Consider the following 12,319-nt stretch of genomic DNA (forward strand, 5'->3'; position numbering starts at 1 on the left):
GCCATAACCAGCACACCAGGTGGTTTTCGGATATTTTAAAGGAACTTTGTAGGATTTAAGGGGAGCTTCCGGGGGAGTGAGCTCCTGAGTGGTTTCCATGGCCTTTCAGATGCGTTTCAAAGTCATTTAGGGAGTTTCAGTAGGTTTCAGAAAGGCTCCCCGGATATTTGGGGGCTTCAAAGGCTTCCAAATATACTTCAGGGGCTTTTCAGAACTTCCAGAAGGTTTTAGGACGTTTCAGACTTATTACCAGTGAAGAGAATTGTCAGACAAAAGAGGCACAAAACAAGCAACAAAGAAGGTGCGACGATTACTCTTTATCCCTACTGGTAACAGATAATGACATGATCTCGAAATTTTTTGTTGCAGACAAAACGGAAGCTGAATTTGTTGCGTACTTTTCAATTCGTGAATAATCAATTATTGCTAACCCAAAGTCGAAACTGTTTGATGATAGAGCTTCACCAGAGTTGCAGTGTTTACCGACTCGAAGTTACCGTTCGAAAATCGCAATGCAAGGCTTAAAAATCTCTAAACTCGTGGTGTACGATGTTAATCCCATTATTTTCAAATTGGGACAAACTTATGTCGCATGGGTTTGTTTGTCGCAACAAATACAGGTTGCGACATTGTCATTATTGTTGCGCGATGGTTGAATTTTGATTCACTGCTTATTACGATTGTAGATTCGATGACTTTTAGTCAAGAAAATTCTTGGATAACCTTATAATGTCATATAATATCATTGAATTCGTCACTTATGTTTTCCGGCCTTTGCAGTCTTTCAGAGCAGCAAGAACAATATTGCTTCAATTTCCGACGGTTTCGGTAATATATTTTACCATTTTCAAGGAATAGAAGTTGTGTTCTCTTGTATGGAACGGTAGTGCTCTACATTGGATAATTTATTCAATCGTGAAGCTCTACGAGACAACTGATTGCGTTAGTAGGTCGCATGGCCTATACAAAAGTAAGATCATGAAGACCCACAAACAGGCATTGACCACTTGACTGCACATAGATTTATGAGGCTGAGTAGGCAGACGTTTCATTCAAAATTCTCATACTGATCACTGATTACTCGACACATTCGTGTAGATCAGATTGCCTTTACTCCAGGGAGTTCTCGGATGCTCTCACTCAGTCCGTAAACTCATACACAGATAAAACTTAGATTTGTGAGCCTTTACTTTACTTCTCAGGTAAGTCAAGGGCTTTTCAGATGCCTTCAAAGGGTTCTATGGAGTTTCATGGGGTTCCAGGAGAGCTCCAGTGGTTCTCAGGGGCGTTTCAGGGAGTTTCAGAGGGTACCAGCAGATCTCATGGGTGATTCAGGCGGTCCAAGCGGATTACAGAGGGGTACATGGAGGTCTCATGAGCGATTCAAGGGGTTTTAAGAGGCCTTCAGAGTTCGATAGGGTATCAGGGGGCTTCATGAGAAGCGACCCTGAGGCCACCTGGATGTCTCCTGAAACGCTCCGAAAACCTCCTGAAGCGCCCTCGTGACTCTCTGTGGCTTGCTTGAAACGCCTCTGAGATCTCCTTGGATCCCCTATAACTCCTTGAAATGACCCTGAGACATCTTGAAGCACCTCTGAGGCCATATGAAATCCCCTGAGACGCCCTGAAACGCCCCTGAAACCCCATCGGATCCTCTTGAAAACCTTTGAAAACCCCTTGAAACCCTGAGATCTCCTGGTACCAAACCCGTGCATAAGGGGGGGGGGCAAAATAGGCAAAAACCCCTCCCTTGGCGCCACTTCTGTGCACGGGCCTGCCTGGTACCCCCAAAAACCCCATGGGACCCCCTTGACACGCCCCTGCATAAAAAGGGGTTTCATTGTATTCAACATTTCTTGACCATCCAAGTCTACGTTCAAGTTTGTTGTTTCCGAATGACCTTAAACAAGAGATGTTGTTATTACATCTTTGGAACATATGTTTCCCTTGTACTACTATTCATATTTCTTGTATGTATCGGTAGATTGTCCCGATCCGTTCTTACAAAACATGAACACTCGTCATCATGGATTATTTTGAATTGTTTTCATCGTTCTTTTTTGCACGAGTATATGACAATCTGTATATAGTATGTTGGATAATCGACCAGCTTAAATTTGTATGATCTGACTGAAGTCAGGCCTTGTCTTAAGGGACCGATAGATGGACAACAGCTAGAGTTATTTGTTACGCGGTAAGCAGTGGTCAGCTTCAGAAATAAATATTATAATGAACAGACATAAGTAAGTGGCTTCGTGGCCGTGCGGCTGGTGTCACTAAGCATTTAGTCGCATCGTGCTGGGGAGCGCGGGTTCGATTCCCGCCGCAGCTGTCAGGAAAAGTTTTCGGCTGTGCCACTGGGCGTTGCATGGTAGTCCGTTGTCTACCCAACTAGAAAAATATATCAAGTTAAAAACACATTGTGTTATGATGATATGATTTTTTTCTATAACTAATTTTGTTATAAACTAGATGCAGGATGATGTTAAAATAACTAAAACTGTAACAAAAAGTACACCAGTCTAATCAAAATAATAACAATTTTTGTTATAAGCAAAACAAAATTATAACACAATATGATATAAATTTCAGCTTCAAGAAAACTATTTCTATCATATTTTGATGTTCTGAATGTCAAAGAATCAGAACTAAATTATTTCACAATGAGTTATTGAACAACATTTATAACATAATATGATACAATTGAGTTATACTATTTTTTTAAACACCAATGATGTTAAACATGATTATATCATAATGAGTTATACATATCATGGATTGCCATAATTATGTTATATTTTTGTTAGAATCTTCTAGTCGGGTAGTGTAGTGCTTCCTTCAAAGAGCGAATAGCTCACTGGAAGCATTGAACGTGTCCGTGTAAGTTTTACGACAAGATTCCTGAGTACCCGGGATGTCAAAAAACTATAGATAATCTGTTATTACATGTGGACTCAATGTGCTAATATTCCATAATGGGATAGTTAAAAGATTTTTCACAGCAATTCCTTAGAATAATTGATGACCTAAGCAAAGTCATACCTTGTTAAGAGAGAGCTATATGTGAGAACTTTTTTATTTTATTTTTTTTTATTACTTTTTCAGACATATTGTCAGATGAAACATATAAATGATGATGATATTGTTCTACCATCTATTGTAGCAAGGCAGCTGCCTATAGCACTGGAATAATCTGAAAAGCGATTTGATCAAGATTGTGCTGTTGTTAGTGGTCAGTCATTCTCCTGTATGAAGGGCCAAAAAGGGTTGTGCGGACCCGCAAGCAGAGACACTTGCGCGAAACCCGCTTCAGGGGAAAAGAATCTCCTTCCAGAAGGAAGTTCTCACGAACAACTGCAAAATCAAGCCCTCGATTGACAGAATACTCCCAACAGATGGGGTCGAAGAGCCCGCCCTCAATCCACGAAATGTTAACAACAAGGAGGAGGCAGTTCCAAGCTCCTGTCCAAATCGTTTCAATCGGGTGCCCTGATGGTCCCTCCCTTTCCCAATATATGATGAGATATGTATATGTAATGTACGTCAGTGTGTGTTGTGTATGTTTTATTAAACATTTGTATGAAAAACAATCAAAATCATGGTTATTAAGCATTTATAAACAAAACATTTACCTGATTACTCCTGAAATAAAATGTGGATTAGCAACAAAACATTAAAAAACAAAGCACATCAAATCTCGATCCTGGAATATCTGCTCACCACTGATCGGCCACTTTAGGCATGAAAACAATAACAAGATCGAAATTTGATGTGGTGGTAGATCTTACGCCGCAACGCACCATTCTAAGGTGATCTAGCGACGTTACGGGGCTGTCAGATGAAACATATAAATAAACATAAACATAAACATAAACAATAACTAGAGTTACTAGCACTGGGACAATAACAGTCAACTCAACAAACGAATATTACGTTCAACAATAATAAGTAAGTTCCTCAATGAGATTCTAAAGTACCCGTGATGGTCTCGTCGAAGTCAATCCTTGAAGAAGTTCATTAAAATGCGTTAACCAACACCTACTCTTCCCAAGCAACATTTTGAAGACCAATTTAGTCTTGAATAGGTTTTTGGAACCGTGATAGAACCATAACAATTTTGGTATTGTGATTGTTGTAATGGCCTCTAGAAGTGTTTTTGGCTTATTAATGTTGCTTGTCCGGTTCAAAATAGGCCACTCTCTACCCAAGTAACAATTTCATTGCTGATTGGTTTTGTTTGATTTATAATAGGGTTTTATTACAGCAATAACCAAAACTCACAGTTTTATGACTACTTTAAAAAAGCCATTGATGAAATGTTTTATAGTATACTTGAAGATATCCATAAGGCCTGATTTAAGAGCAAACAAAACTCTCCGATATGTAAACCTTTTGGCATTCATTTTTACCACAATAAAACTGTTCAAACTCTCAAGAGATGGCGATCCCTTCGGTTTGTAACGACATCTGTTGGTGAAAAAGCAGAAACTACGACACTGCTAGGTTTATTGTGGTCATCACCAAAGTAAACTTGCTTTCGTTTTATTTTCGCTAATTATGGTCGTCGCCATATTGAAGAAATAGCTGACGTAAATGGAAAATAGTTAATTTTGCTCAAATAAGCAGTGAATAGCTAGTTTGCCGCCATTTCCATAACATGCTCACATAAATAAGCTCTCTCAGCTGAGTTTGCTTGTGATTCGAGATAGTTTTGCTAAATAAACAAATTGATTTATTTATTTATTTTACTAGACTAGACTATAAACAAATTGATTTATTTAATTACAAAATAATAGTAGTCATCATTTTCGAAGCGCATTAATTTCATGTTTCTGCAACCACCATATTAACGGTAAAATTGAATGCGCATGAGCCTACCAACACCAAAATAGTTCTTTGAAATGATCTTTTTCTACTTACAATTGATGTATCCTCATGAACTTTATGTGCCATGCAAGCTTCTCTGCATCTTGAAAACATTTTCAACAAGGTTTTAAAACGGTTTTATTGGTACTCTTAATGCGGTTTGCAAAACCTCTCCGAGAGTCCACTTAGCCTGAAGATGCTCTTAAAGAGGTTATAGAGAAGTTTTGATGCTTAAATCAGTTTTATAGCAAATTTTACAAAATTGGTCATGTAGATCTCTTATAGAGCTGAACAAAAGTTAAAATGTTACTTTGGTAGCGATACTATAGGAACAATAGGAACAAAATTCAGGCAGTCTGTCCTAGTCCCCGTCGAAATTCGAACGAACTGATTCTGTCATCATAATTCTTAGAAACTTCCCAAAAAAGCTGATTTACTGTTGTCCAGCTCCGGCGCGTTTTACTAAGAGAAATTACCGCAAGAAACTCGAGAGAAGTTTTGGGAGATATCCCGAGAGAAATCTCAGAAGATCCGGTGGAGTTCCGTGAGATACTTCGTTAGAAGTCCCTAGAGGTAAACTGGGAGAAATCCCGAAAGAAGCAAATGTTGGAATGAAATCCTTTGGAAATCCAGGAACTAAGGAATAAGTGACAGGTGATACTCCGGGAAATATCTCGTGGGCAAGTCCCGCCATGCAAGCCCGTGCACAAGGGGGGGGTTTTGGGTGTTAAACCCTCCCCATTACCGACGCTTTATACACTAGGCGCCCCTCCGCCTTTTGCAGAAATTGGGAAAAACCCCTCCCTTGGCGCCACTTCTGTGCACGGGCCTGCCGCCATGGCAGGAGTTCCGGGAAAAATCCCAGGAAACCTTTTCAGGAAAATTTCCGAAAAAACTTCTAAAAAATTGTGAAATGAGAAAAGCGCATTGGAGAAATCGAAAGATAAAGAGTAGTTCTTCCAAATGTCCCCAAGTCTAGTTTTGTTAGACATTCTCAGAGTTCCAGATAGCCAAAGCTTAGCAATCTCTATGGAGATTTCACTTTTTGTGCTCTGTCCCGAAAAGGACAATCTGTTCGATGCAAAACGAGCATTCTTCAATAAAACTTCATCATTATTTCATCCCACCGTCCAACTACAGCGCAAACGCCGCAGGTCTACCGTATTTACCTTTCTGAGCACATAGCTACTGATACCTTCCATCACTAACTGAGCAATCGCTCTCAATTTCTCGGGGGCATTGTTTTCAGCAGCGCGTCTATTAATTCCCACAATCAACCGCGAAAACCCCGCCCACGTGCGCGCTCAAGCGAAGCAAATTTGTTTCTCATTACCCTAGCCACTCGGGCCATTCGCCTCGCCTCACCGCTTCCATACTTTTCAACTCGAATCAGTGCCACTGGTAGGGGTTCATTCAAATATTACGTAACGCAAAATTTGCTAATTTTAGACCCCCTCCTTCCCCCACGTAACAACTTTTGTATGGAAAATTTTGAAATTTTGTATGAAGCGTAACGCAGCGCTGGACCCCCTCCCTCCCCTCTTAGCGTTACGTAATATATGAACGAACCCTAGGTAGTTGCGGTGGTCGTGTTCGGTTTCGGTAGCTAGCAGCTATTAGCCATAGTCATCCGAGGAAGGGGAATTAGGTGCGCACGCGCGCTCGAGCACGCTCATCGGTAGCACCGGCTCTAGTAAGCATCGAACCAGCAACGGCGGAACAAAGGGTGGGAGACCACACGTACCTACTGCTGCTGACCACCACCACTAGCTATGACTACCGTCGTCGTCGTCGTCATCGGCAGCAGCATGGTGGTCGCCATCAGGTGGAAACGGTGTAGGGGTGGCCTCTAGTTCTTTATTATTTCGCCGGCGCCGCCGCTGTCGCTATTGCTGGTGGTGGGGAATCTGGATGAAATGCACCGTCGGGTATTGATCCATGAGAACGGAATACTTCAAAGGAAGCTTATCCAACCAAAGTAACGGTTTTTAATCAAACAAATCCTCCTCTTCTTGGCGTAACGTCCTCACTGGGACAAAGCCTGCTTCTCAGCTTAGTGTTCTATGAGCACTTCCACAGTTATTAACTGAGAGCTTCCTCTGCCAATGATCATTTTGCATGTGTACAGGGTGCGGCAGGAAAAAATGCGAAAAGTTCAAGGCACTATTACACGTTAAATATGGGATATATATGACTATTTTTTCATGACAGTGTATCAGTCAATGTGTGTATTCTAGCACTGCAAAATAAAAATGAACATATTTGATGTTTAACATGTGATAATGTAAGCCTAATAAACGGGTATCAAAAAACTGCGCGCCCAATGGTCATTAAACAAAATGACTATAACAGTAAAAAAAATTAGCTTAAATTCGATGAACAACCAGATCATACTGATCCAGAGCCATGTAGTTTTACATACTAAATGAAATAAGTACATATATTTGATGATATTGTAGAGAAAACGGAAAATTTAGTTTTATCAGATACGAAATTTAGCGACCTGTGTACTTTTCTGCGGTTTGAAAATTCTGATTGTCTTCAGCTTCAGGCGCCGCCCTGTAAAGGTTAGTGACCAAATTGGGAAAAATTTTAATAGCCTTTTCAGAAAACATGCCAATCATAGATCATGGAACGTTGAAACATAGATTGGTTAACGTCAAATGGACGAAAACGAGATTTGAAGTTGAAAAACACTTTCGCATTTTTTCCTGCCGCATACTGTATATCGTGTGGCAGGCACGAAAATACTCTATGCCCAAGGAAGTCAAGGAAATTTCCTTTACGAAAAGATCCTGGACCGACCGGGAATCGAACCCGTCACCCTCAGCATGGTCATGCTGAATACCCGTGCGTTTACCGCCTCGGCTATATGGGCCCTAATCAAACAAATAGAAGATATTATTAGAACCACCATAAAACCAAAATGAAAAATATAACGTTTAATCACGGTTCTTAAAGCATCTACAAGACTAATTGGTCATCAAACTGTTGCTTGGGAAGTGACACAGCTAGTTTATTCGGAAATCGATTATTTTTTTGTGTTTCTACTTAGATTCAGCTTTATACTAGAAGTTTTAACAGAAATTGTGTTTCACCCCGCTTCACTTGCAACGGATCCTCTCACGAGCTAACGCTGGCTCAGCTCACCCAAATTGCGCAATTCTTCGAACAAATGTGCGCGGCGGCGGCACCGAGACCGAACAAGTGTGTTCGCACGTAATGGCGCAAAAATGGAAGTTTCCGATCGGGGTGCCCTGATAGTCCCAACTCGGCCAATGACAACGCAACGGTGGCAGTGGCGCAAAATGTCACCCAGCGGCGGTGGACCCCAGCTGACATTCCTCCTAGCTCTAGCTAGGCCACATTATTTGGGATCGACTGGCATTTGGTCAACGCAATTGCTACCTACCTGTACTTATGTATCTACTGCAGGCAATGTGGGTGATTGGGCAATTCCACGCGCGAGGGCAGGTGGATAAAATCATGAGAACAATTTCAATTAAAACATTCGCCATTCTTTTAGGGCAGGCCGACTAACTACTGCTTAAACCTGCCACGCTGGGTAGGACAATTGGAGTGCGGAAGATTTATGACGTTTGTGTGCGGGTGGAATAGATTTGATCCATCCAATAAGGGAAAATGTGAAGTAAACTAGTTCTGAAAAAGGGGAGACGAAGGTTTTCGATTTGGTGTAGAACACAGGTTAGAGCTGACCTTCACTAACTAACCAGCTATCTAGATTGATTGGATTTTGTAAGAATAGAACGGGCGGCGCTATCTTCTCCGTATTACTAGATGTTTTATATCTTTGCATTTTACCCATCATAAAAAGTATCTGAACCAAATGCTAATTTAAAACAATTTCCATAAAAAGATAGGAAATTTTATGAGGAAAAACTATGCCGAAGACAGCATTGCGTTTTTTCTATCCATTTTTGAGTTATTCACGATTTACTATTTGGTGAAATTTGGATTCAAGGTATTTTCAAAAACATTTCACAAAAGAACTGCTCAAAAACACATACAAAGTAAAAAAATCACGTATGCTCAACAAGTTTTTGTCTTGATTTTGTTTAGGAATTATGGTGGCATCATTCATTGAATTTTTGTTTCCGTTGAAAAAACATTTTCTTTGATCTAGAAAGGTACCTACTAGCGAGAAACTTTATCATTAGGTACCATTTTGAGATGCCTCAGTAGGCCATGGCATTTTTAACGGTTATGTACTGACAATGGTTTAATAGAGCATAATACACAATCAAACGCACGGCATATTTTCTATATCATTTAGAAGGTGATACATTCCGCAAAACATGCCGATTTTGTTTTTCAATGATGTTGTTCAAATCGTTCAAAGACATGAATAAAACGTTCTGGTAGTCCTTATCATTTTGATCAACATATAAAAATGGCGTCACTTGTTTATGTCCAAAACTGTTGTTTACCAATAATAGCCTACCTTGTTTTATTGTATGCCGTGTATGTGTTATGGTAATCATATTGTTCTAACCTTGGATAACATTATGTTAACTCACTGGTTCATCTCATCCCACCTGTTTCAATTTGCCTCGGTGTATCTTATTTTCGGTGTTGATAAGATTGTTCAAATTAGTAGATGTAAAAAAGACATGCCCTGCTTTTCAGAATGTCTAGAATTGGAGCTTAGTATCTAAAAACTGGTATTCTTACGTAAGATGTTCGTAATCGCGATTTGAATTTGGCATGGATCAACATATTCACTTTGCCACTGGGCTGTTTCACTGGTCCAGGACTCATAAGTCTTCATGTAGAAAAACAATTAAGAATATCGACAGGAAAGTAAGATAAACGCGAAAATATGGCTCAACATTTTGTGTAGAATATCTTTAAAAAATCAATAGGCTGTACGAAGCTTGTCAAGAGAGTTAGCTTTTTAAGAAATCTTTGCTAGGTAATTTCTATATGAAGGGATTAAAAAATCAAAAAATAAATATCAAATAATAATGTCACCATAATTCCATAACACAATCAAGACAAAAACTTGTTGAGCATATGTGATTTTTTTACTTTGTATGTGTTTTTCGGATGTTCTAATGAGAGATTTTTGGAAAAATACCTAAAAATTCAAATTTCACCAAATAGTAAATTGTGAATAACTCTTAAACGGATAGAAAAAACGCCATGCTGTCTTCGGCAAAGTTTTTCCTCATAAAATTTTCTATCTTTTTTATGGAAATTGTTTCAAATTAGCATTAGGTTCAGATACTTTTTATGATGGGTAAAATGCAAAGTATATAAAAAATGACAAATTTTTGTAAATTCAAAAATTCAGTATCAAAAAGTTACCTGCAAAACATGTCGTTAATTATTTTTCCCAAGAAGTTTGGATCCATATCAAGTTGTAAAAAATATAAAAATAGTGGGTATCGCCAGTTTTTGCACGGAAAAAAATATTTGTATGAAATTTATTACGATAAATGGCCATTTTTCAAAAATCTCGCCGGGGCGACCTTTAAACGTCATTTTTAAAAGTAGCCGTCATACAAAAGTTTGTTTCTAACACTCTTAGCTATCATTTGCAGGGTGAGCCCCCAAGCTTTTTGACCATGTGCAATTTTGGGACAACCTAATGGGTAGTTTGATTCTATTCAAAATGTGGGGTTCGCATGGGAAAGTGTGCTGATTTATTACTTTATGGTGGCACGATGTCACCCCTTCTGGCTTTTTTTTCTGAGATTCCCAGGCAGTTTTTTCGAGGATTTATTTAAGATTCCTTCAGAAATTCCCACTGGGATCCTTCCAGAAGTTTCTTTTGAGATTCTTAGAATGTTACATCTTAGATTCGTCCAGGAACTCCTTCCAGGATTCCTTCTGAGATTCCTTCTGGGACTACAAGGGATTTCTTCCGGGATTTCCCAATAAGTTCCGAGAATCCTCCAGGAATTCCATCCGAGGATCTCCTAATAGTTTCTTTCGGAATGTGTACAATAGTTTTGTTTTTACTTCAAGAAGGTGTTCCTGGTAAATGGAATCCCGGAAAGAACTGTAGAAAGAAAACCAAAAAAAACTTGTTTTTTATTAGTTCTTCAAGGATTTTCTTCTAAAATTAAATCTCTGCAATAGCACCCGGGATTTCTTTTGGGATTCCTCCAGGAGATCTTTCGGGAATTGCTTCAAGAATTCCTTCCTAGATTCCTCCAGGAACTCCTTCCTAAATTCCGTCAGGGATTCCTTCCAGAAATTCCATGCGAGATTTCCCTAATTGTACTTGGGTTCCCTTAGGAATTCTCCATGAACGTCTTTCGGTATTTTTCCAAAATTCTTCTCTGGGATTCCTTCAGGAACTTCTTGGATTGTTTCAAGAATTCCTTCAGTGATTGCTAGGATGATTTCATCGGGAATACATTCTGAAATACCTCTAGGAACTTCGTCAGGGGTTATTTTGGGAACTCCTTCAGGGATTCTTCCGGAAACTTTTTCTGGGCTTCTACCAGGAAATGCCTCTGAGATTTCCTCAAGAACTCCTCCAGGAATTCCTCTGGAGGTTCATTCTGGAATTCATTCAGATGTTGCTTATGGAAATCCTCCAGGAGTATTTTGAGGAATTCCTCCAGCAGTCACTGTATTTGGGATTTTCCATGAAATTTCTGCAGGCGTTCCTTAAGGAAATCCTCCAAAAAAATTCGGCTGTTTTTCCTCCAACAGTTCTTTTTTTAAATTAAAAAAAAAAACTTCATAAGAATCCCGGATGAAACTTTTGAAGGATTCCCGGAACTTAAAAAAATCGGAAGAAATTCCATGAAGTCCCAGAAGGAATCTCAGAAGGAATCCTGGAAAGAAATCATGGAGGAATCTTAGGTGAAAAATTTTAAGAATTTCTCCTGGAAGGATTTTAGAGAGAACTTCCAAAAATTATCTCAGATTAAGCATCTTGAGGAATCACAGAAGGATCCTGTAGGGTACACTTTGAATATTGCGTAACACTCTGCAACAATCTGTTCCCAGCTATCTTAGCAAATTACAGTAGAATCACTTGGCATCATATAGGACCTTACGATCAAGGTGACTTACTCCACCAAAGCTCCACTCCTCAATTAGGTTAACGGTCGAATTTTGGACCCCTAAAGGAAATTTGTTTCAATTTAAGCAGAAATCAAACAGATTCCGAGGGTGTTACACATAATGATGATGTTGGTATGACCGTAAAAGCCTCCACTGTCCGTCAAGAATACCCACAAGGTCATTCCTGGCTGAAAATTTGATGAAAATATCTGATTTTTGAAGCATCTGTTTTCACTGTTTTGGACACCCCAATGTACTTTGGACCCTCTTAAGTATATATTTTGGACACTCGGTGTTTAAATCCACTTGAAACTATTTTCGAAAAGTCTGCCACTTGGATACGCTAGATCACACCCTAATTATTACTGGATTGGCAAAAGCTGATTAGACGAACTTTGCGAATTTAATG

This window comes from Aedes albopictus, chromosome 3 (assembly GCF_035046485.1).
Source record: "Aedes albopictus strain Foshan chromosome 3, AalbF5, whole genome shotgun sequence".
Lineage (NCBI taxonomy): Eukaryota > Metazoa > Arthropoda > Insecta > Diptera > Culicidae > Aedes > Aedes albopictus.